Raw genomic sequence first — 26,274 nt, 5'->3', positions numbered from 1 at the left:
AGTGGGACCCTCTGATGTTCCAGGGCCATGAAGTCTGTGACACGCCGGGGGCCCTGCACTGCCCCATACCCGAGGAGCTGCTGGACAGGACACTGGACCGGGGACAGGTGAGTGAGGCTTCCCCAATCCCCATATTAAAAATATTAGTAATGGGTCTGTGTGAGTGCATGTATGTGAATGTCAGTGTATATGACTGTGTATATATATTTGTCTGTTTTATCTATGTGTATGTCTGTATGTGTACATATGTCTGCGTACCGTGTGTGCGCGCGCGCATATGTCTGCGTACCGTGTGTGCGCGCGCGCATATGTCTGCGTACCGTGTGTGCGCGCACGCATATGTCTGCGTACCGTGTGTGCGCGCACGCATATGTCTGCGTACCGTGTGTGCGCGCACGCATATGTCTGCGTACCGTGTGTGTGCATATGTCTGCATACCGTGTGCGCGCGCGCATATGTCTGCGTACCGTGTGTGTGCGCACGCATATGTCTGCGTACCGTGTGTGTGTGCGCACGCATATGTCTGCGTACCGTGTGTGTGTGCGCACGCATATGTCTGCGTACCGTGTGTGTGTGCGCACGCATATGTCTGCGTACCGTGTGTGTGTGCGCACGCATATGTCTGCGTACCGTGTGTGTGCGCGTGCATATGTCTGCGTACCGTGTGTGCGTGTGCATATGTCTGCGTACCGTGTGTGCGCGCGCATATGTCTGCGTATGTGAAGGATGAGGGGGCAGGCTGGGCCATGTGTAATAAATAATTAAATATATATATATATATATATATATATATATATATATATATATATATATATATTTATTTCTCCGCCGTATCTGTGCATCATGAATCGTGTATGTGTTAAAAGGGTCCACTGAGACTCTTTCGCCCGGGGCCCAGAAAAACCTGGAGCCGGCCCTGGGGGGAAGGATCGCTGTGTGTCCGGGGGCCCATTCTCATCTCCCGCTACCTGTGTAAGTACATACAAAGGCCGTGCTCCCCGGGGAGACGCCGTGTGTGAGGGGGTCTATATGTACAGTTTGTCAACAAAAAAAATTCTGGCTCCTAGATTCTGAACAACTTTGTCGACCCCTGATGTAGGATGCCCCCACACAGTGTAATGCCCCCATTATACCCCTTATGCACTATGTATGATGCCCCCACACAGTGTAATGCCCCCATTATGGCTCTTATGCAGGATGTATCATGCCCTCACACAGTATAATGCCCCCATTATACCCCTTATGCAGTATGCATGATGCCCCCACACAGTGTAATGCCCCCATTATGCCCCTTATGCAGTATGTATGCTGCGCCCACACAGTGTAATGCCCCCATTATGCTCCTTATGCAGTATGTATGATGCGGCCACACAGTGTAATGCCCCCATTATGCTCCTTATGCAGGATGTATGATGTCCCCAAACAGTGTAATGCCCCCATTATGCCCCTTATGCAGTATGTATGATGTCCCCAAACAGTGTAATGCCCCTTATGCAGCATGTATGATGCCCCCACACAGTGTAATGCCCCCATTATACCCCTTATGCAGTATGTGTAATGCCACCACACAGTGTAATGCCACCATTATGCCCCTTATGCAGTATGTATGATGCCCCCACACAGTGTAATGCCCCCATTATGCCCCTTATGCACTATGTATGATGCCCCCACACAGTCTAATGCCCCCATTATGCCTCTTATGGACGATGTATGATGCCCTCACACAGTATAATGCCCCTTATGCAGTATGTATGATGCCCCCACACAGTGTAATGGCCCCATTATGCCCCTTATGCAGTATGTAGGATGCCCCCACACAGTGTAATGCCCCCCTTATGCACTATGTATGATGCCCTCACACAGTGTAATGCCCCCATTATGCCTCTTATGCAGGATGTATGATGCCCTCACACAGTATAATGCCCCCATTATACCCCTTATGCACTATGTATGATGCCCTCACACAGTGTAATGCCCCCATTATGCCTCTTATGCAAGATGTATGATGCCCCCACACAGTGTAATGCCCCTTATGCGGTATGTATGATTTCCCCACACAGTGTAATGCCCCCATTATGCCCCTTATGTAGTATGTATGATGCCCCCACACAGTGTAATGCCCCCATTATGCCCCTTATACAGGATGTATGACGCCCCCACACAGTGTAATGCCCCCATTATGCCCCTTATGCAGGATGTATGATGCCCCCACACAGTGTAATGCCCCCATTATGCTCCTTATGCAGTATGTATGATGCCCCCACAGTGTAAACCCCCCATTATGCCCCTTATGCAGTATGTATGATGCCCCCCACAGTGTAATGCCCCCATTATGCCCCTTATGCAGGATGTATGATTCCCCCACACAGTGTTATGCCCCCATTATGCCCCTTATGCAATATGTATGATGCCCCCACAGTGTAATGCCCCCATTATGCTCCTTATGCAGTATGTATGGTGCCCCCACAGTGTAATCCCCCTTTATGCCCCTCATACAGTATGTATGATGCCCCCCACAGTATAATGCCCCCATTATGCCCCTTATGCAGGATGTATGATGCCCCCACTCAGTGTAATCCCCCATTATGCCCCTTATGCAATATGTATGATGCCCCCACAGTGTAATGCCCCCATTATGCCCCTTATGCAGGATGTATGATGCCCCCACACAGTATAATGCCCCCATTATGCCCCTTATGCAGTATGGATGATGCCCCCACACAGTGTAATGCCCCCATTATGCCCCTTATGCAGGATGTATGATGCCCCACACAGTGTAATGCCCCCATTATGCAGTATGTATAATGTCCCCACACAGTGTAATGCCCCCATTATGCCCCTTATACAGTATGTATAATGCCCCCACACAGTGTAATGCCCCCATTATGCCCCTTATGCAGTATGTATGATGCCCCACACAGTGTAATGCACCCATTATGCCCCTTATGCAGTATGTATGATGCCCCACACAGTGTAATGCCCCCATATGCCCCTTATGCAGGATGTATCCTGCCCCCACACTGTGTAATGCCCCCATTATACCCCTTATGCAGTATGTATGATGCCCCCATTATGCCCCTTATGTAGTATGTATGATGTCCCCTCACAGTGTAGTGCTCCCATTATGCCCCTTATGCAGTATGTATGATGCCCCCACACAGTGTAATGCCCCCATTATGCCCCTTATGCAGGATGTATGATGCCCCCACACAGTGTAATGCCCCCATTATGCCCCTTATGCAGGATGTATGATGCCCCCACACAGTGTAATGCCCCCATTATGCCCCTTATACAGTATGTATGATGCCCCTACACAGTGAAATGCCCCATTATACCCCTTATGAAGTATGTATGATGCCCCCATTATGCCCCTTATGCAGTATGTATGATGCCCCCACACAGTGTAATGCCCCCATTATGCCCCTTATGCAATATGTATAATGCCCCCATTATGCCCCTTGTGCAGGATGTATGATGCCCCCATTATGCCCCTTATGTAGTTTGTATGATGCCCACACACAGTGTAATGCCCCCATTATGCCCCTTATGCAGTATGTATGATGCCCACACACAGTGTAATGCCCTCATTATGCCCCTTATGCAGGATGTATGATGCCCCCACACAGTGTAATGCCCCCATTGTGCCCCTTATACAGGATGTATGATGCCCCCACACAGTGTAATGCCCCCATTATACCCCTTATACAGGATGTATGATGCCCCCACACAGTATAATGCCCCCATTGTGCCCCTTATACAGGATGTATAATGCCCCCACACAGTGTAATGCCCCCATTATGCCCCTTATGCAGGATGTATGATGCCCCCACACAGTGTAGTTCCCCATTATGCCCCTTATGCAGTATGTATGATGCCCCCACACAGTGTAATGCCCCCATTATGCCCCTTATGCAGTATGTATGCTGCGCCCACACAGTGTAATGCCCCCATTATGCTCCTTATACAGTATGTATGATGCCCCCACAGAGTGTAATGCCCCCTTTATGCCCCTTATGCAGGATGTATGATGTCCCCAAACAGTGTAATGCCCCCATTATGCCCCTTATGCAGTATGTATGATGTCCCCAAACAGTGTAATGCCCCCATTATGCGCCTTATGCAGCATGTATGATGCCCCACACAGTGTAATGCCCCCATTATGCCCCTTATGCAGTATGTATGATGCCCCATACAGTGTAATGCCCCCATTATGCCCCTTATGCAGGATGTATGATGCCCCCACACAGTGTAATTCCCCATTATGCCCCTTATGCAGTATGTATGATGCCCCCACACAGTGTTATGCCCCCATTATGCTCCTTATGCAGTATGTATGATGCCCCCACAGTGTAATGCCCCCTTTATGCCCCTTATGCAGGATGTATGATGTCCCCAAACAGTGTAATGCCCCCATTATGCCCCTTATGCAGGATGTATGATGTCCCCAAACAGTGTAATGCCCCCATTATGCCCCTTATGCAGCATGTATGATGCCCCACACAGTGTAATGCCCCCATTATGCCCCTTATGCAGTATGTATGATGCCCCATACAGTGTAATGCCCCATTATGCCCCTTATGCAGTATGTATGATGCCCCACACAGTGTAATGCCACCATTATGCCCCTTATGCAGTATGTACGATGCCCCCACACAGAGTAATGGCCCCATTATGCCCCTTATGCAGTATGTATGATCCCCCCACACCGTGTAATGCCCCCATTATGCCCCTTATGCAGGATGTATGATGCCCCTACACAGTGTAATGCCCCCATTATTCCCCTTATGCAGGATGTATGATGCCCCACACAGTGTATTGCCCCCATTATGCCTCTTATGCAGGATGTATGATGCCCCCACACAGTGTAATGCCCCCATTATGCTCCTTATGCAGTATGTATGATGCCCCCACACAGTGTAATGCCCCCATTATGCCCCTTATGCAGGATGTATGATGCCCCCCACACAGTGTAATGCCCCATTATACCCCTTATGCAGGATGTATGATGCCCCCACACAGTGTAATGCCCCATTATACCCCTTATGCAGGATGTATGATGCCCCCACACAGTGTAATGCCCCCATTATACCCCTTATGCAGGATGTATGATGCCCCCACACAGTGTAATGCCCCCATTATACCCCTTATGCAGGATGTATGATGCCCCCACACAGTGTAATTCCCCATTATGCCCCTTATGCAGTATGTCTGATGCCCCCACACAGTGTAATGCCCCCCTTATGCCCCTTATGCAGGATGTATGATGCCCCCACACAGTGTAATGGCCCCATTATGCCCCTTATGCAGTATGTAGGATGCCCCCACACAGTGTAATGCCCCCATTATACCCCTTATGCACTATGTAGGATGCCCCCACACAGTGTAATGCCCCCATTATACCCCTTATGCACTATGTATGATGCCCCCACACAGTGTAATGCCCCCATTATGCCCCTTATGCAGGATGTGTGATGCCCCCATTATGCCCCTTATACAGGATGTATGATGCCCCCACACAGTGTAATGCCCCCATTATGCCCCTTATGCAGGATGTATGATGCCCCCACAGTGTAATGCCCCCAGTATGCCCCTTATGCTAGATGTATGATGCCCCCACACAGTGTAATGCCCCCATTATGCCCCTTATGCAGGATGTATGATGCCCCCCCACAGTGTAATGCCCCCAGTATGCCCCTTATGCAGGATGTATGATGCCCCCACAGTGTAATGCCCCCATTATGCCCCTTATGCAGGATGTATGATGCCCCCACAGTGTAATGCCCCCAGTATGCCCCTTATGCAGGATGTATGATGCCCCCACACAGTGTAATGCCCCCATTATGCCCCTTATGCAGGATGTATGATGCCCCCCACACAGTGTAATGCCCCCATCATGCCCCTTATGCAGGATGTATGATGCCCCCACACAGTGTAATGCCCCCATTATGCCCCTTATGCAGGATGTCTGATGCCCCCACACAGTGTAATGCCCCCATTATGCCCCTTATACAGTATGTATGATTCCCCCACACAGTGTAATGCCCCCATTATACCCCTTATGTAGTATGTATGATGCCCCCCACAGTGTAATGCCCCCATTATGCCCCTTATGCAGTATGTATGATGCCCCACACAGTGTAATGCCCCCATTATGCCGCTTATGCAGGATGTATGATGCCCCCACACAGTGTAATGCCCCCATTTTGCCCCTTATGCAGAATGTATGATGACCCCCACACAGTGTAATGCCCCCCATTATGCCCCTTATGCAGGATCTATGATGCCCCCACACAGTGTAATGCCCCCATTATACCCCTTATGCAGTATGTATGATGCCCCCCACAGTGTAATGCCCCCATTATGCCCCTTATGCAGTATGTATGATGCCCCACACAGTGTAATGCCCCCATTATGCCCCTTATGCAGGATGTATGATGCCCCACACAGTGTAATGCCCCTTATGCAGGATGTATGATGCCCCCACACAGTGTAATGCCCCCATTATACCCCTTATACAGTATGTATGATGCCCCCACACAGTGTAATGCCCCCATTATGCCCCTTATGCAGGATCTATGATGCCGCCACACAGTGTAATGCCCCCATTATACCCCTTATACAGTATGTATGATGCCCCCACACAGTGCAATGCCCCCATTATGTCCCTTATGAAGATTGTGTGATGCCCCCACACAGTGTAATGCCCCCATTATTCCCCTTATGCAGTATGTATGATGTCGCCAAACAGTGTAATGCCCCCATTATGCCCCTTATGCAGCATGTATGATGCCCCCACACAGTGTAATGCCTCCATGATGCCCCCACACTGTGTAATGCCCCCATTATGCCCCTTATGCAGTATGTATGATGCCCCACACAGTGTAATGCACCCATTATGCCCCTTATGCAGTATGTATGATGCCCCACACAGTGTAATGCCCCCATATGCCCCTTATGCAGGATGTATCCTGCCCCCACACTATGTAATGCCCCCATTATACCCCTTATGCAGTATGTATGATGCCCCCATTATGCCCCTTATGTAGTATGTATGATGTCCCCTCACAGTGTAGTGCTCCCATTATGCCCCTTATGCAGTATGTATGATGCCCCCACACAGTGTAATGCCCCCATTATGCCCCTTATGCAGGATGTATGATGCCCCCTCACAGTGTAATGCCCCCATTATGCCCCTTATGCAGGATGTATGATGCCCCCACACAGTGTAATGCCCCCATTATGCCCCTTATACAGTATGTATGATGCCCCCACACAGTGAAATGCCCCATTATACCCCTTATGAAGTATGTATGATGCCCCCATTATGCCGCTTATGCAGTATGTATGATGCCCCCACACAGTGTAATGCCCCCATTATGCCCCTTATGCAATATGTATAATGCCCCCATTATGCCCCTTGTGCAGGATGTATGATGCCCCCATTATGCCCCTTATGTAGTTTGTATGATGCCCACACACAGTGTAATGCCCCCATTATGCCCCTTATGCAGTATGTATGATGCCCACACACAGTGTAATGCCCTCATTATGCCCCTTATGCAGGATGTATGATGCCCCCACACAGTGTAATGCCCCCATTGTGCCCCTTATACAGGATGTATGATGCCCCCACACAGTGTAATGCCCCCATTATACCCCTTATACAGGATGTATGATGCCCCCACACAGTATAATGCCCCCATTGTGCCCCTTATACAGGATGTATAATGCCCCCACACAGTGTAATGCCCCCATTATGCCCCTTATGCAGGATGTATGATGCCCCCACACAGTGTAGTTCCCCATTATGCCCCTTATGCAGTATGTATGATGCCCCCACACAGTGTAATGCCCCCATTATGCCCCTTATGCAGTATGTATGCTGCGCCCACACAGTGTAATGCCCCCATTATGCTCCTTATGCAGTATGTATGATGCCCCCACAGAGTGTAATGCCCCCTTTATGCCCCTTATGCAGGATGTATGATGTCCCCAAACAGTGTAATGCCCCCATTATGCCCCTTATGCAGTATGTATGATGTCCCCAAACAGTGTAATGCCCCCATTATGCGCCTTATGCAGCATGTATGATGCCCCACACAGTGTAATGCCCCCATTATGCCCCTTATGCAGTATGTATGATGCCCCATACAGTGTAATGCCCCCATTATGCCCCTTATGCAGGATGTATGATGCCCCCACACAGTGTAATTCCCCATTATGCCCCTTATGCAGTATGTATGATGCCCCCACACAGTGTTATGCCCCCATTATGCCCCTTATGCAGTATGTATGCTGCGCCCACACAGTGTAATGCCCCCATTATGCTCCTTATGCAGTATGTATGATGCCCCCACAGAGTGTAATGCCCCCTTTATGCCCCTTATGCAGGATGTATGATGTCCCCAAACAGTGTAATTCCCCCATTATGCCCCTTATGCAGGATGTATGATGTCCCCAAACAGTGTAATGCCCCCATTATGCCCCTTATGCAGCATGTATGATGCCCCACACAGTGTAATGCCCCCATTATGCCCCTTATGCAGTATGTATGATGCCCCATACAGTGTAATGCCCCATTATGCCCCTTATGCAGTATGTATGATGCCCCACACAGTGTAATGCCACCATTATGCCCCTTATGCAGTATGTACGATGCCCCCACACAGAGTAATGGCCCCATTATGCCCCTTATGCAGTATGTATGATCCCCCCACACCGTGTAATGCCCCCATTATGCCCCTTATGCAGGATGTATGATGCCCCTACACAGTGTAATGCCCCCATTATTCCCCTTATGCAGGATGTATGATGCCCCACACAGTGTATTGCCCCCATTATGCCTCTTATGCAGGATGTATGATACCCCCACACAGTTTAATGCCCCCATTATGCTCCTTATGCAGTATGTATGATGCCCCCACACAGTGTAATGCCCCCATTATGCCCCTTATGCAGGATGTATGATGCCCCCCACACAGTGTAATGCCCCATTATACCCCTTATGCAGGATGTATGATGCCCCCACACAGTGTAATGCCCCATTATACCCCTTATGCAGGATGTATGATGCCCCCACACAGTGTAATGCCCCCATTATACCCCTTATGCAGGATGTATGATGCCCCCACACAGTGTAATGCCCCCATTATACCCCTTATGCAGGATGTATGATGCCCCCACACAGTGTAATTCCCCATTATGCCCCTTATGCAGTATGTCTGATGCCCCCACACAGTGTAATGCCCCCCTTATGCCCCTTATGCAGGATGTATGATGCCCCCACACAGTGTAATGGCCCCATTATGCCCCTTATGCAGTATGTAGGATGCCCCCACGCAGTGTAATGCCCCCATTATACCCCTTATGCACTATGTAGGATGCCCCCACACAGTGTAATGCCCCCATTATACCCCTTATGCACTATGTATGATGCCCCCACACAGTGTAATGCCCCCATTATGCCCCTTATGCAGGATGTGTGATGCCCCCATTATGCCCCTTATACAGGATGTATGATGCCCCCACACAGTGTAATGCCCCCATTATGCCCCTTATGCAGGATGTATGATGCCCCCACAGTGTAATGCCCCCAGTATGCCCCTTATGCTAGATGTATGATGCCCCCACACAGTGTAATGCCCCCATTATGCCCCTTATGCAGGATGTATGATGCCCCCCCACAGTGTAATGCCCCCAGTATGCCCCTTATGCAGGATGTATGATGCCCCCACAGTGTAATGCCCCCATTATGCCCCTTATGCAGGATGTATGATGCCCCCACAGTGTAATGCCCCCAGTATGCCCCTTATGCAGGATGTATGATGCCCCCACACAGTGTAATGCCCCCATTATGCCCCTTATGCAGGATGTATGATGCCCCCCACACAGTGTAATGCCCCCATCATGCCCCTTATGCAGGATGTATGATGCCCCCACACAGTGTAATGCCCCCATTATGCCCCTTATGCAGGATGTCTGATGCCCCCACACAGTGTAATGCCCCCATTATGCCCCTTATACAGTATGTATGATTCCCCCACACAGTGTAATGCCCCCATTATACCCCTTATGTAGTATGTATGATGCCCCCCACAGTGTAATGCCCCCATTATGCCCCTTATGCAGTATGTATGATGCCCCACACAGTGTTATGCCCCCATTATGCCGCTTATGCAGGATGTATGATGCCCCCACACAGTGTAATGCCCCCATTTTGCCCCTTATGCAGAATGTATGATGACCCCCACACAGTGTAATGCCCCCCATTATGCCCCTTATGCAGGATCTATGATGCCCCCACACAGTGTAATGCCCCCATTATACCCCTTATGCAGTATGTATGATGCCCCCCACAGTGTAATGCCCCCATTATGCCCCTTATGCAGTATGTATGATGCCCCACACAGTGTAATGCCCCCATTATGCCCCTTATGCAGGATGTATGATGCCCCACACAGTGTAATGCCCCTTATGCAGGATGTATGATGCCCCCACACAGTGTAATGCCCCCATTATACCCCTTATACAGTATATATGATGCCCCCACACAGTGTAATGCCCCCATTATGCCCCTTATGCAGGATCTATGATGCCGCCACACAGTGTAATGCCCCCATTATACCCCTTATACAGTATGTATGATGCCCCCACACAGTGCAATGCCCCCATTATGTCCCTTATGAAGATTGTGTGATGCCCCCACACAGTGTAATGCCCCCATTATTCCCCTTATGCAGTATGTATGATGTCGCCAAACAGTGTAATGCCCCCATTATGCCCCTTATGCAGCATGTATGATGCCCCCACACAGTGTAATGCCTCCATGATGCCCCCACACTGTGTAATGCCCCCATTATGCCCCTTATGCAGGATGTATGATGCCCCCACACAGTGTAATGCCCCAATATGCCCCTTATGCAGTATGTATGATTTCCCCACACAGTGTAATGCCCCCATTATGCCCCTTATGCAGTATGTAGGATGCCCCCACACATTGTAATGGCCCCATTATGCCCCTTATGCACGATGTATGATACCATAACACAGTGTAATGCCCCCATTATGCCCCTTATGCAGGATGTCTGATGCCCCCACACAGTGTAATGCCCCCATTATGCCCCTTATGCAGGATCTATGATGCCCCCACACAGTGTAATGTCCCCATTATACCCCTTATGCACTATGTATGATGCCCCCACACAGTGTAATGCCCCCATTATGCCCCTTATGCAGGATGTATGATACCATAACACAGTGTAATGCCCCCATTATGCCCCTTATGCAGGATGTATGATGCCCCCACACAGTGTAATGGCCCCATTATGCCCCTTATGCAGTATGTAGGATGCCCTCACACAGTATAATGCCCCCATTATACCCCTTATGCAGTATGCATGATGCCCCCACACAGTGTAATGCCCCCATTATGCCCCTTATGCAGTATGTATGCTGCGCCCACACAGTGTAATGCCCCCATTATGCTCCTTATGCAGTATGTATGATGCCGCCACACAGTGTAATGCCCCCATTATGCTCCTTATGCAGGATGTATGATGTCCCCAAACAGTGTAATGCCCCCATTATGCCCCTTATGCAGTATGTATGATGTCCCCAAACAGTGTAATGCCCCTTATGCAGCATGTATGATGCCCCCACACAGTGTAATGCCCCCATTATGCCCCTTATGCAGTATGTGTAATGCCTCCACACAGTATAATGCCACCATTATGCCCCTTATGCAGTATGTATGATGCCCCCACACAGTGTAATGCCCCCATTATGCCCCTTATGTAGGATGTATGATGCCCCCACACAGTGTAATGCCCCCATTATGCCCCTTATGCAGTATGTACGATGCCCCCACACAGTGTAATGGCCCCATTATGCCCCTTATGCAGGATGTATGATGCCCCCACACAGTGTAATGCCCCCATTATGCCCCTTATGCACTATGTATGATGCCCCCACACAGTGTAATGCCCCTTATGCAGTATGTATGATGCCCCCACACAGTGTAATGGCCCCATTATGCCCCTTATGCAGTATGTAGGATGCCCCCACATAGTGTAATGCCCCCATTATACCCCTTATGCACTATGTATGATGCCCTCACACAGTGTAATGCCCCCATTATGCCTCTTATGCAGGATGTATGATGCCCTCACACAGTATAATGCCCCCATTATACCCCTTATGCAGTATGCATGATGCCCCCACACAGTGTAATGCCCCCATTATGCCCCTTAAGCAGTATGTATGATTTCCCCACACAGTGCAATGCCCCCATTATGCCCCTTATGTAGTATGTATGATGCCCCCACACAGTGTAATACCCCCATTATGCCCCTTATGCAGGATGTATGATGCCCCCATTATGCCCCTTATGCAGGATGTATGATGCCCCCACACAGTGTAATGCCCCCATTATGCTCCTTATGCAGTATGTATGATGCCCCCACAGTGTAAACCCCCCATTATGCCCCTTATGCAGTATGTATGATGCCCCCCACAGTGTAATTCCCCCATTATGCCCCTTATGCAGGATGTATGATGCCCCCACACAGTGTAATGCCCCCATTATGCCCATAATGCAATATGTATGATGCCCCCACAGTGTAATGCCCCCATTATGCTCCTTATGCAGTATGTATGATGCCCCCACAGTGTAATCCCCCTTTATGCCCCTCATACAGTATGTATGATGCCCCCCACAGTGTAATGCCCCCATCATGCCCCTTATGCAGGATGTTTGATGCCCCCACACAGTGTAATGCCCCCATTATGCCCCTTATGCAATATGTATGATGCCCCCACAGTGTAATCCCCGATTATGCCCCTTATACAGTATGTATGATGCCCCCCACAGTGTAATGCCCCCATTATGCCCCTTATGCAGGATGTATGATGCCCCCACACAGTATAATGCCCCCATTATGCCCCTTATGTAGTATGTACGATGCCCCCACACAGTGTAATGGCCCCATTATGCCCCTTATGCAGGATGTATGATGCCCCCACACAGTGTAATGCCCCCATTATGCCCCTTATGCACTATGTATGATGCCCCCACACAGTGTAATGCCCCCATTATGCCTCTTATGGACGATGTATGATGCCCTCACACAGTATAATGCCCCTTATGCAGTGTGTATGATGCCCCCACACAGTGTAATGGCCCCATTATGCCCCTTATGCAGTATGTAGGATGCCCCCACACAGTGTAATGCCCCCATTATACCCCTTATGCACTATGTATGATGCCCTCACACAGTGTAATGCCCCCATTATGCCTCTTATGCAGGATGTATGATGCCCTCACACAGTATAATGCCCCCATTATACCCCTTATGCAGTATGCATGATGCCCCCACACAGTGTAATGCCCCTTACGCAGTATGTATGATTTCCCCACACAGTGTAATGCCCCCATTATGCCCCTTATGTAGTATGTATGATGCCCCCACACAGTGTAATGCCCCCATTATGCCCCTTATGCAGGATGTATGATGCCCCCACACAGTGTAATGCCCCCATTATGCCCCTTATGCAGGATGTATGATGCCCCCACACAGTGTAATGCCCCCATTATGCTCCTTATGCAGTATGTATGATGCCCCCACAGTGTAAACCCCCCATTATGCCCCTTATGCAGTATGTATGATGCCCCCCACAGTGTAATGCCCCCATTATGCCCCTTATGCAGGATGTATTTTTCCCCCACACAGTGTAATGCCCCCATTATGCCCCTTATACAGTATGTATAATGCCCCCACACTGCAGTGTAATGCCCCCATTATGCCCCTTATGCAGTATGTATGATGCCCCACACAGTGTAATGCACCCATTATGCCTCTTATGCAGTATGTATGATGCCCCCATTATGCCCCTTATGTAGTATGTATGATGTCCCCACACAGTGTAGTGCTCCCATTATGCCCCTTATGCAGTATGTATGATGCCCCCACACAGTGTAATGCCCCCATTATGCCCCTTATGCAGGATGTATGATTCCCCCACACTGTGTAATGCCCCCATTATGCCCCATATGCAGGATGTATGATGCCCCCACACAGTGTAATGCCCCCATTATGCCCCTTATACAGTATGTATGATGCCCCCACACAGTGAAATGCCCCATTATACCCCTTATGAAGTATGTATGATGCCCCCATTATGCCCCTTATGCAGTATGTATGATGCCCCCACACAGTGAAATGCCCCATTATACCCCTTATGAAGTATGTATGATGCCCCCATTATGCCCCTTATGCAGTATGTATGATGCCCCCACACAGTGTAATGCCCCTTATGCAATATGTATAATGCCCCCATTATGCCCCTTGTGCAGGATGTATGATGCCCCCATTATGCCCCTTATGTAGTATGTATGATGCCCACACACAGTGTAATGCCCCCATTATGCCCCTTATGTAGTATGTATGATGCCCACACACAGTGTAATGCCCCCATTATGCCCCTTATGCAGTATGTATGATGCCCACACACAGTGTAATGCCCTCATTATGCCCCTTATGCAGGATGTATGATGCCCCCACACAGTGTAATGCCCCCATTGTTCCCCTTATACAGGATGTATGATGCCCCCACACAGTGTAATGCCCCCATTATACCCCTTATACAGGATGTATGATGCCCCCACACAGTGTAATGCCCCCATTATGCCCCTTATGCAGGATGTATGATGCCCCCACACAGTGTAATTCCCCATTATGCCCCTTATGCAGTATGTATGATGCCCCCACACAGTGTAATGCCCCCATTATGCCCCTTATGCAGTATGTATGCTGCGCCCACACAGTGTAATGCCCCCATTATGCTCCTTATGCAGTATGTATGATGCCCCCACAGAGTGTAATGCCCCCTTTATGCCCCTTATGCAGGATGTATGATGTCCCCAAACAGTGTAATGCCCCCATTATGCCCCTTATGCAGTATGTATGATGTCCCCAAACAGTGTAATGCCCCCATTATGCCCCTTATGCAGCATGTATGATGCCCCACACAGTGTAATGCCCCCATTATGCCCCTTATGCAGTATGTATGATGCCCCATACAGTGTAATGCCCCCATTATGCCCCTTATGCAGTATGTATGATGCCCCACACAGTGTAATGCCACCATTATGCCCCTTATGCAGTATGTATGATGCCCCCACACAGTGTAATGCCCCCATTATGCCCCTTATGTAGGATGTATAATGCCCCCATTATGCCCCTTATGCAGTATGTATGATGCCCCACACAGTGTAATGGCCCCATTATGCCCCTTATGCAGGATGTATGATGCCCCCACACAGTGTAATGCCCCCTTTATGCCCCTTATGCACTATGTTTGATGCCCCCACACAGTGTAATGCCCCCATTATGCCTCTTATGCAGGATGTATGATGCCCTCACACAGTATAATGCCCCCATTATGCCCCTTATGCAGTATGTATGATGCCCCCACACAGTATAATGGCCCCATTATGCCCCTTATGCAGGATGTATGATGCCCTCACACAGTATAATGCCCCCATTATACCCCCCACACAGTGTAATGCCCCCATTATGCCCCTTACGCAGTATGTATGATTTCTCCACACAGTGTAATGCCCCCATTATGCCCCTTATGTAGTATGTATGATGCCCCCACACAGTGTAATGCCCCCATTATGCCCCTTATGCAGAATGTATGATGCCCCCACACAGTGTAATGCCCCCATTATGCCCCTTATGCAGAATGTTTGATGCCCCCACACAGTGTAATGCCCCCATTATGCCCCTTATGCAGGATGTATGATGCCCCCACACAGTGTAATGCCCCCATTATGCTCCTTATGCAGTATGTATGATGCCCCCACAGTGTAAACCCCCCATTATGCCCCTTATGCAGTATGTATGATGCCCCCCACAGTGTAATGCCCCCATTATGCCCCTTATGCAGGATGTATGATGCCCCCACACAGTGTAATGCCCCCATTATGCCCATAATGCAATATGTATGATGCCCCCACAGTGTAATGCCCCCATTATGCTCCTTTTGCAGTATGTATGATGCCCCCACAGTGTAGTCCCCCTTTATGCCCCTCATACAGTATGTATGATGCCCCCCACAGTGTAATGCCCCCATCATGCCCCTTATGCAGGATGTATGATGCCCCCACACAGTGTAATGCCCCCATTATGCCCCTTATGCAATATGTATGATGCCCCCACAGTGTAATCTCTCATTATGCCCCTTATACAGTATGTATGATGCCCCCCACAGTGTAATGCCCCCATTATGCCCCTTATGCAGGATGTATGATGCCCCCACACAGTATAATGCCCCCATTATGCCCCTTATGCAGTATGTATGATGCCCCCACACAGTGTAATGCCCCCATTATGCCCCTTATGCAGGATGTATGATGCCCCCCACACAGTGTAATGCTCCCATTATGCCCCTTATGCAGTATGTATGATGCCCCCACACAGTGTAATGCCCCCATTATGCCCCTTATGCAGGATGTATGATGCCCCCACACAGTGTAATGTCCCCATTATGCCCCTTATGCAGTATGTATGATGCCCCCACACAGTGTAATGCCCCCATTATGCCCCTTATGCAGGATGTATGATGCCCCCACACAGTGTAATGTCCCCATTATGCCCCTTATGCAGGATGTATGATGCCCCCACACAGTGTAATTCCCCATTATGCCCCTTATGCAGTATGTATGATGCCCCCCACAGTATAATGCCCCCATTATGCCCCTTATGCAGGATGTATGATGCCCCCACACAGTGTAATGCCCCCATTATGCCCCTTATACAGTATGTATAATGCCCCCACAGTGCAGTGTAATGCCCCCATTATGCCCCTTATGCAGGATGTATGATGCCCCCACACAGTGAAATGCCCCCATTATGCCCCTTATACAGTATGTATAATGCCCCCACAGTGCAGTGTAATGCCCCCATTATGCCCCTTATGCAGTATGTATGATGCCCCACACAGTGTAATGCACCCATTATGCCCCTTATGCAGTATGTATGATGCCCCCATTATGCCCCTTATGTAGTATGTATGATGTCCCCACACAGTGTAGTGCTCCCATTATGCCCCTTATGCAGTATGTATGATGCCCCCACACAGTGTAATGCCCCCATTATGCCCCTTATGCAGGATGTATGATGCCTCCACACAGTGTAATGCCCCCATTATGCCCCTTATGCAGGATGTATGATGCCCCCACACACTGTAATGCCCCCATTATGCCCCTTATACAGTATGTATGATGCCCCCACACAGTGAAATGCCCCATTATACCCCTTATGAAGTACGTATGATGCCCCCATTATGCCCCTTATGCAGTATGTATGATGCCCCCACACAGTGTAATGCCCCCATTATGCCCCTTGTGCAGGATGTATGATGCCCCCATTATGCCCCTTATGTAGTATGTATGATGCCCACACACAGTGTAATGCCCCCATTATGCCCCTTATGCAGTATGTATGATGCCCACACACAGTGTAATGCCCTCATTATGCCCCTTATGCAGGATGTATGATGCCCCCACACAGTGTAATGCCCCCATTCTGCCCTTTATACAGGATGTATGATGTCCCCACACAGTGTAATGCCCCCATGATGCCCCCACACAGTGTAATGCCCCCATTGTGCCCCTTATACAGGATGTATAATGCCCCCACACAGTGTAATGCCCCCATTATGCCCCTTATGCAGGATGTATGATGCCCCCACACAGTGTAATTCCCCATTATGCCCCTTATGCAGTATGTATGATGCCCCCACACAGTGTAATGCCCCCATTATGCCCCTTATGCAGTATGTATGCTGCGCCCACACAGTGTAATGCCCCCATTATGCTCCTTATGCAGTATGTATGATGCCCCCACAGAGTGTAATGCCCCCTTTATGCCCCTTATGCAGGATGTATGATGTCCCCAAACAGTGTAATGCCCCCATTATGCCCCTTATGCAGTATGTATGATGTCCCCAAACAGTGTAATGCCCCCATTATGCCCCTTATGCAGCATGTATGATGCCCCACACAGTGTAATGCCACCATTATGCCCCTTATGCAGTATGTATGATGCCCCACACAGTGTAATGCCACCATTATGCCCCTTATGCAGTATGTATGATGCCACACACAGTGTAATGGCCCCATTATGCCCCTTATGCAGGATGTATGATGCCCCCACACAGTGTAATACCCCCTTTATGCCCCTTATGCACTATGTATGATGCCGCCACACAGTGTAATGCCCCCATTATGCCTCTTATGCAGGATGTATGATGCCCTCACACAGTATAATGCCCCCATTATGCCCCTTATGCAGTATGTATGATGCCCCCACACAGTATAATGGCCCCATTATGCCCCTTATGCAGGATGTATGATGCCCTCACACAGTATAATGCCCCCATTATACCCCTTATGCAGTATGCATGATGCCCCCACACAGTGTAATGCCCCCATTATGCCCCTTACGCAGTATGTATGATTTCCCCACACAGTGTAATGCCCCCATTATGCCCCTTATGTAGTATGTATGATGCCCCCACACAGTGTAATACCCCCATTATGCCCCTTATGCAGGATGTATGATGCCCCCACACAGTGTAATGCCCCCATTATGCCCCTTATGCAGGATGTATGATGCCCCCACACAGTGTAATGCCCCCATTATGCTCCTTATGCAGTATGTATGATGCCCCCACAGTGTAAACCCCCCATTATGCCCCTTATGCAGTATGTATGATGCCCCCCACAGTGTAATGCCCCCATTATGCCCCTTATGCAGGATGTATGATGCCCCCACACAGTGTAATGCCCCCATTATGCCCATAATGCTATATGTATGATGCCCCCTCAGTGTAATGCCCCCATTATGCTCCTTATGCAGTATGTATGATGCCCCCACAGTGTAATCCCCCTTTATGCCCCTCATACAGTATGTATGATGGCCCCCACAGTGTAATCCCCCATCATGCCCCTTATACATTATGTATGATGCCCCCCACAGTGTAATGCCCCCATTATGCCCCTTATGCAGGATGTATGATGCCCCCACACAGTATAATGCCCCCATTATGCCCCTTATGCAGTATGTATGATGCCCCCATTATGCCCCTTATGCAGGATGTATGATGCCCCCACACAGTGTAATGCCCCCATTATGCCCCTTATGCAGGATGTATGATGCCCCCACACAGTGTAATGCGCCCATTATGCCCCTTATGCAGGATGTATGATGCCCCCACACAGTGTAATGCCCCCATTATGCCCCTTATACAGTATGTATGATGCCCCCACACAGTGTAATGCCCTCATTATGCTCCCTATGCAGTATGTATGATGCCCCCACAGTGTAAACCCCCCATTATGCCCCTTATGCAGTATGTATGATGCCCCCCACAGTGTAATGCCCCCATTATGCCCCTTATGCAGGATGTATGATGCCCCCACACAGTGTAATGCCCCCATTATGCCCCTTATGCAGGATGTATGATGCCCCCCCACAATGTAATGCCCCCATTATGCCCCTTATACAGTATGTATGATGCCCCCACACAGTGTAATGCCCCCATTATGCCACTTATGCAGGATGTATGATGCCCCCACACATTGTAATGCTCCCTTTATGCAGTATGATGTCCCCACACAGTGTAATGCCCCCTTTATGCCCCTTATGTAGTATGTATGATGCCCCCACACAGTGTAATGCCCACATTATGCCCCTTATGCAGGATGTATTATGCCCCCACACATTGTAATGCCCCTTATGCAGAATGTATGATCCCCCCACACATTGTAATGCCCCTTATGCAGGATGTATGATGCCCCCACACATTGTAATGCCCCCTTTATGCCCCTTATGCAGGATGTATGATGCCCCCACACAGTGTAATGCCCCTTATGCAGGATGTATGATGCCACCACAGTGTGTAATGCCCCTTATGTAGTATGTATGATGCCCCCACACAGTGTAATGCCCCTATTATGCCCCTAATACAGTATGTATGATGCCCCCACACAGTGTAATGCCTCCATTATGCCCCTTATGCAGTATGTATGATGCCCCCACACAGTGTAATGCCTCCATTATGCAGTATTTATGATGCCACCACACAGTGTAATGCCCCCATTATGCCCCTTATGCAGTATGTATGATGTGCCCACACAGTGTAATGCCGCCATTATGCCTCTTATGCAGGATGTATGATGCCCCCACACAGTGTAATGCCTCCATTATGCAGTATTTATGATGCCACCACACAGTGTAATGCCCCATTATGCCCCTTATGCAGGATGTATGATGCCCCCACACAGTGTAATGCCTCCATTATGCCCCTTATGCAGGATGTATGATGCTCCCCACAGTGTAATGCCTCCTTTATGCCCCTTATGCAGGATGTATGATAACCCCACACAGTGTAATGCCCGCATTATGCCCCTTATACAGTATGTGTAATGCCCCCATTATACCCCTTATGCAGTAGGTATGATGCCCCCACACAGTATAATGCCCCCATTATGCCCCTTTTGCAGTATGTATGATGCCCCCACACAGTGTAATGCCCCCATTATGCCCCTTATGTAGGATGTATGATACCCCCACACAGTGTAATGCCTCCATTATGCCCCTTATGCAGTATGTATGATGCCCCCACACAGTGTAATGCCCCCATTATGCCTCTTATGCAGGATGTATGATGCCCCCACACAGTGTAATGCCTCCATTTTGCCCCTTATGCAGGATGTATGATGCCCCCACACAGTGTAATGCCCCCATTATGCCCCTTATGCAGGATGTATGATGCCACCACACAGTGTAATGCCCCATTATGCCCCTTATGCAGGATGTATGATGCCCCCACACAGTGTAATGCCTCCATTTTGCCCCTTATGCAGGATGTATGATGCCCCCACACAGTGTAATGCCCCCATTATGCCCCTTATGCAGGATGTATGATACCCCCACACAGTTTAATGCCTCCATTATGCCCCTTATGCAGTATGTATGATGCCCCCACACAGTGTAATGCCCCCATTATGCCCCTTATGCAGTATGTATGATGCCCCCACACAGTGTAATGCCCCCATTATGCCCCTTATGCAGTATGTATGATGCCCCCACACAGTTTAATGCCTCCATTATGCCCCTTATGCAGGATGTATGATGCCCCCCACAGTGTAATGCCCCCATTATTCCCCTAATGCAGGATGTATGATGCCCCCACAGTGTAATGCCCCCATTATTCCCCTAATGCAGGATGTATGATGCCCCCACAGTGTAATGCCCCCATTATGCCCCTTATGCAGGATGTATGATGCCCCACACAGTGTAATGCCCCCATTATGCCCCTTATGCAGGATGTACGATACCCCCACACAGTTTAATGCCCCCATTATGCCCCTTATGCAGGATGTATGATGCCCCCATTATGCCCCTTATGCAGTATGTATGATGCTCCCACACAGTGTAATGCACCTTATGCAGAATGTATGATGCCCCCATTATGCCCCTTATGCAGGATGTATGATGCCCCCCACACAATGTAATGCCCCCATTATCCCCCTTATGCAGGATGTATGATGCCCCCACACAGTGTAATGCCCCCATTATGCCCCTTATGCCAGATGTATGATGCGCCCACACAATGTAATGCCCCCATTATCCCCCTTATGCAGGATGTATGATGCCCCCACACAGTGTAATGCCCCCATTATGCCCCTTATGCCAGATGTATGATGCCCCCACACATTGTAATGCCCCCATTATGCCCCTTATGCAGTATGAAAGATGCCCCAGCTCCCCACACAGTGTAATGCCCCTTATTATTATTATTATTTATTATTATAGCACCATTTATTCCATGGCGCTTTTACATGTGATAGGGATATACAGTACAGACCAAAACTTTGGACACACCTTCTGATTTAAAGATTTTTCTGTATTTTCATGACTATGAAAATTGTACATTCACATTGAAGGCATCAAAACTATGAATTAACACATGTGGAATTATATACTTAACAAAAAAGTGTGAAACAACTGAAAATATGTCTTATATTCTAGGTTCTTCAAAGTAGCCACCTTTTGCTTTGATGACTGCTTTGCACACTCTTGGTTTGCACATTAATGACCAGGCCAATTTTTACAATTCTGACCACTGTCACTTTATGAGGTAATTACTCTGGAACGCTTCAACGGACCCCCCTGATTCTGAGATTGTTTTTTTTGTGACATATTGTACTTCATGATTGTGGTAAAATGTCTTCGATGACACTTGCGTTTATTTGTGAAAAAAACGGAAATTTGGCGAAAATTTAGCAATTTTCAAAATTTTTATTTTTATGCCCTTAAATCAGAGAAATATGTCACACGAAATAGTTAATAAATAACATTTCCCACATGTCTACTTTACATCAGCACAGTTTTGGAACCCAATTTTTTTTTTATTAGGGAGCTATAAGGGTTAAATGATGACCAGTGATTTCTCATTTTTCCAACAAAATTTATAAAACCATTTTTTTAGGGACCACATCACATTTGAAGTCACTTTGAGGCGTCTTTATGACAGAAAATACCCAAAAGTGACGCCATTCTAAAAACTACACCCCTCAATGTGCTCAAAACCACATTCAAGAACTTTATTAACCCTTCAGGTTCTTCACAGGAATTTTTGGAATGTGGAAGAAAAAAATGAACATTTAACTTTATTTCACAAAAATGTTACTTTAGACCCAACAGGTAACAGGAAAAAATGGACCCCAAAATTTGTTGTGCAATTTGCCCTGAGCATGCAGATACCCCATATGTGGGGAAAAAACACTGTTTGGGCCCACGGCAGGGTTCGGAAGGGAAGGAGCGCCATTTGACTTTTTGAATGTAAAATTTGCTTGAATAATTAGCGGGCGCCATGTTGCGTTTGGAGAGCTCCTGATGTGCCTAAACAGTGGAAACCCGCCACAAGTGACACCATTTTGGAAACTAGACCTCTCAGGGAACTTATGTAGATGTGTGGTGAGCACCTTGAACCCCCAGGTGCTTCACAGAAGTTTAGAACATTGAGCCGTAAAAATAAAATTTTCACATTTTTCCCACAAAAATGTTTTTCAGCCTCCAATTTTGCATTTCCATGAGGGTAACAGGAGAAATTGCACCATGCAATTTGTTGTACAATTCCTCCTGAGCATGCAGATACCCCATATGTGGGGGAAAACCACTGTTTGGGCGCACGGCAGGGTTTGGAAGGGAAGGAGCGCCATCTGACTTTTTGAATGTAAAATTTGCTTGAATACTTAGTGGATGTGCCTAAACAGTGGAAAAATCCCACAAGTGACACCATTTTGGAAACTAGACCCCTCAGGGAACTTATCTAGATGTGTGGCGAGCACCCTGAACCCCCAAGTGCTTTGGAGAGGTTTATAACATGGAGCTGTGAAAATAAAAAAAATCTAACTTTTTCCACAAAAATAATGTTTTAGCCCCGATTTTTTTATTTTCACAAGGGTAAGAGTAGAAAATGTATCCCAAAAACTGTTGTGCAATTTCTCCTGAGTACGCCAATACCCTATATGTGGCGAAAATACAGTGTTTGGGCGCACGCCAGAGTTCAGAAGGGAAGGAGCATTGTGTGACTTTTTGAACGCAAAATTGGCTGGAATTGAGAGCGGACGCCATGTCGCGTTTGGAGAGCCCCTGATGTGCCTAAACAGTGGAAACCCCCCACAAGTGACCCCATTTTGGAAACTACACACTTCAAGGATTTTATAAAGGGGTATAGTGAACATTTTGAACCCAGAGGTACGACACAGAATTTGATAACAGTAGGTCATCATATTGAATAAGTTGTAATCAGTCTTGAGTGCAAGTGCTCGCCACTTGAGTCTACATCAGGTACACGCTTATGCACCATGTATCGTGCGTGCTCGAGTGACATGCTCGAGTCCCCGCTCGCATGTTTCATGGTTATTAGACACCACAAAAAAAACATGCAGGGATCGCTCGTGCATGGCAGGCAATCCCCGCAAGGTTTTTTGGCCACGAAGCTTATGGGGCAGATACTTGAGCATGTCACTTGAGCACCCGCGATACTCAGTGCATACCCGAGCACCCGATGCAAACTCAAGTAGTGAGCACTTGCACTCAACACTAGTCGCCATATCGTCATCTTTTTTTTTAACTTTTGAAAAAAATCCCAACACAATCCTAACCCTAACATAACCCTAACCCTAGAGTTTATTTTTTACGCCGTTCCTCGTGCGGTATAAGTAATTAGACGACTTTATTCTTCTGGTCGGTGCGATTACAGCGATACCAGAATCATATTGGGTTTTTATGATTGACAGCTGTCACACACTAAAAGACGCATTTTTTTGCAAAATCTAGTTTTTGCATCTCCATATTTTGAGAGCTATAATTTTTCCATATTTTGGCCGACAGTCATATGACGTTTTTTTTTTTGCGGGATGAGTTGACGTTTTTATTGGTAACATTTTCAGGCACGTGACATTTTTTGATCGCTTTCTATTCTGATTTTTGGGAGGCAGAATAAACAAAAAACAGCAATTCCAGAATTTTTTTATGTTTTTTTTTTTTATTCTACTCCGCGTGTGGTAAAATTGATAAGGTAGCTTTATTCTTCGGGTCAGTACGTTTACAGCGGTATCGCATTTATATCGTTTTTCTATGTTTTGGCGCTTTTACACAATAAAAGCTATTTTATAGATAAAAAAAATTTTTGCATTGCTTTATTCTGAGAGCTATAACTTTTTTATTTTTTGGCTGATGGAGCTGTGTGGCGGCTTGTTTTTTGCGGGACAAGATGACGTTTTCAGCGGTACCATTTTTATTTATATTCGTCTTTTTGATCGCGTGTTATTTCATTTTTTGTTTGGCGGTATGATGATAAAGCATAGTTTTTTGCGTCGTTTTTTTTTTTTTTTTACCTTGTTCACTAAAGGGGTTAAGTAGTGGGACAGTTTTATACATCAGGTCGTTCCGGACGCGGCGATACCAAATATGTGTACTTTAATTGCTTTTTGTTTTTTTTTCATAATAATATTTATTGATGGGTACATTATATTTTTATTTTTGGTGGATTATTTTTTTTATAATATTTTTACAATTTTTTTTTTTTTTTTTAACACTTTGTGTACTTTTATTCTGTGTCCCACTCTGGGACTTTCACTTTTTTTATTCTGATCGCCTGTATAGCACAGGAATGCAGCACCATTCCTGTGCTATACAGGCTGTCAGTGCTGCACAGGGAGAAGATTCTTTTGTCATGCACTGCGCATGACCAAAGAATCTTCTTGCTGTCTGGTGACCCGGATGTTGTCATGATGACATCGGAAGCCGCGGCAGACAGCGCTGGAGGCCGGAAGAGGAGGTGAGTATCCCGATCACCTCCCCTTGCCACCGCAATGCTGCGATCGACTTCGATTGCAGCATTGAGGGGGTTACATATAGTTACATAGTTTATAAGGCCGAAAAAAGACAAGCGTCCATCCAGTTCAGCCTATTTCTTGTGCACTGCAGCTATTCCGCAGCGTTGATCCAGGGGAAGGCAGAAAAAAAACATGCGGTGTAGGCCAATTTACATCATTGAGGAAAAATTCACTTCTCGACACCAATCTGGCAGTCAGATTAAATCCCTGGATTAATTAACTATCACTAAGTATAAAATGTAATTTTATTGTTCTCAAGAAAGGCGTCCAGGCCTCTCTTGAACTCATTAAGTGAGTTGGACATCACCACTTCCTCTCCCAGAGAGTTCCAGAGTCTCACGGCTCTGACCGTAAAGAATCCCCTTCTATGCTGGTGCAGGAACCTCCTTTCCTCCAGACGCATAGTGTGCCCCCTCGTCTTTGTCACCGTTAATGTGCCGGGAGCGGTGCGGGACCACTCCCTGCACATAGTACCGGGTGTCAGCTGTGACAATCAGCTGACACCTGGCGGCGATCGCCCCGCACCGCTTATGTGCGGGCGCGATTGCCGTATGACCTAATAGTACGTCATTGGTCTAATAGGCCCTGGTCACCAAGACATACTATTAGGTCATATGTCAGAAAGGGGTTAAATATTACCAGTTGCCTTTCCTGGTTGTACTAATCAAGAATGAAGGGGATGGGACCCTAGGGACACTCATCTACCATAAACCTACAAGCACTAATAAACTATTGAAGTGGGATAGTCACCACCCCATCCTCCTTAAAAAAAGCAATATCCAAGGGCCAATTTTTAC

General features: G+C 47.8%; 1 protein-coding gene across 2 annotated transcripts in view; it reads left to right on the top strand.

Moving 5' to 3' along the window:
- The window catches only part of LOC141192463 (uncharacterized), a 67,379-nt gene that overhangs the window by 19,090 nt on the left and 22,015 nt on the right, over positions 1 to 26,274 (top strand). The window contains exon 2 of one of the 2 annotated variants that reach the window (XM_073662000.1): positions 22,101 to 22,209. The exons of the other annotated variant lie outside the window; for it this stretch is intronic. The gene's annotated coding sequence lies outside the window, so the exon portion shown is untranslated. The remainder of the gene's footprint in view (positions 1 to 22,100; positions 22,210 to 26,274) is intronic. 2 annotated transcript variants of the gene reach the window in all.

The sequence above is a fragment of the Phyllobates terribilis genome, unplaced genomic scaffold (assembly GCF_046119375.1).
Source record: "Phyllobates terribilis strain yellow unplaced genomic scaffold, ASM4611937v1 Scaffold_61__1_contigs__length_8056638, whole genome shotgun sequence".
NCBI classification, from domain to species: Eukaryota; Metazoa; Chordata; class Amphibia; order Anura; family Dendrobatidae; genus Phyllobates; species Phyllobates terribilis.
This window is presented reverse-complemented; position numbering and strand designations above follow the sequence as displayed.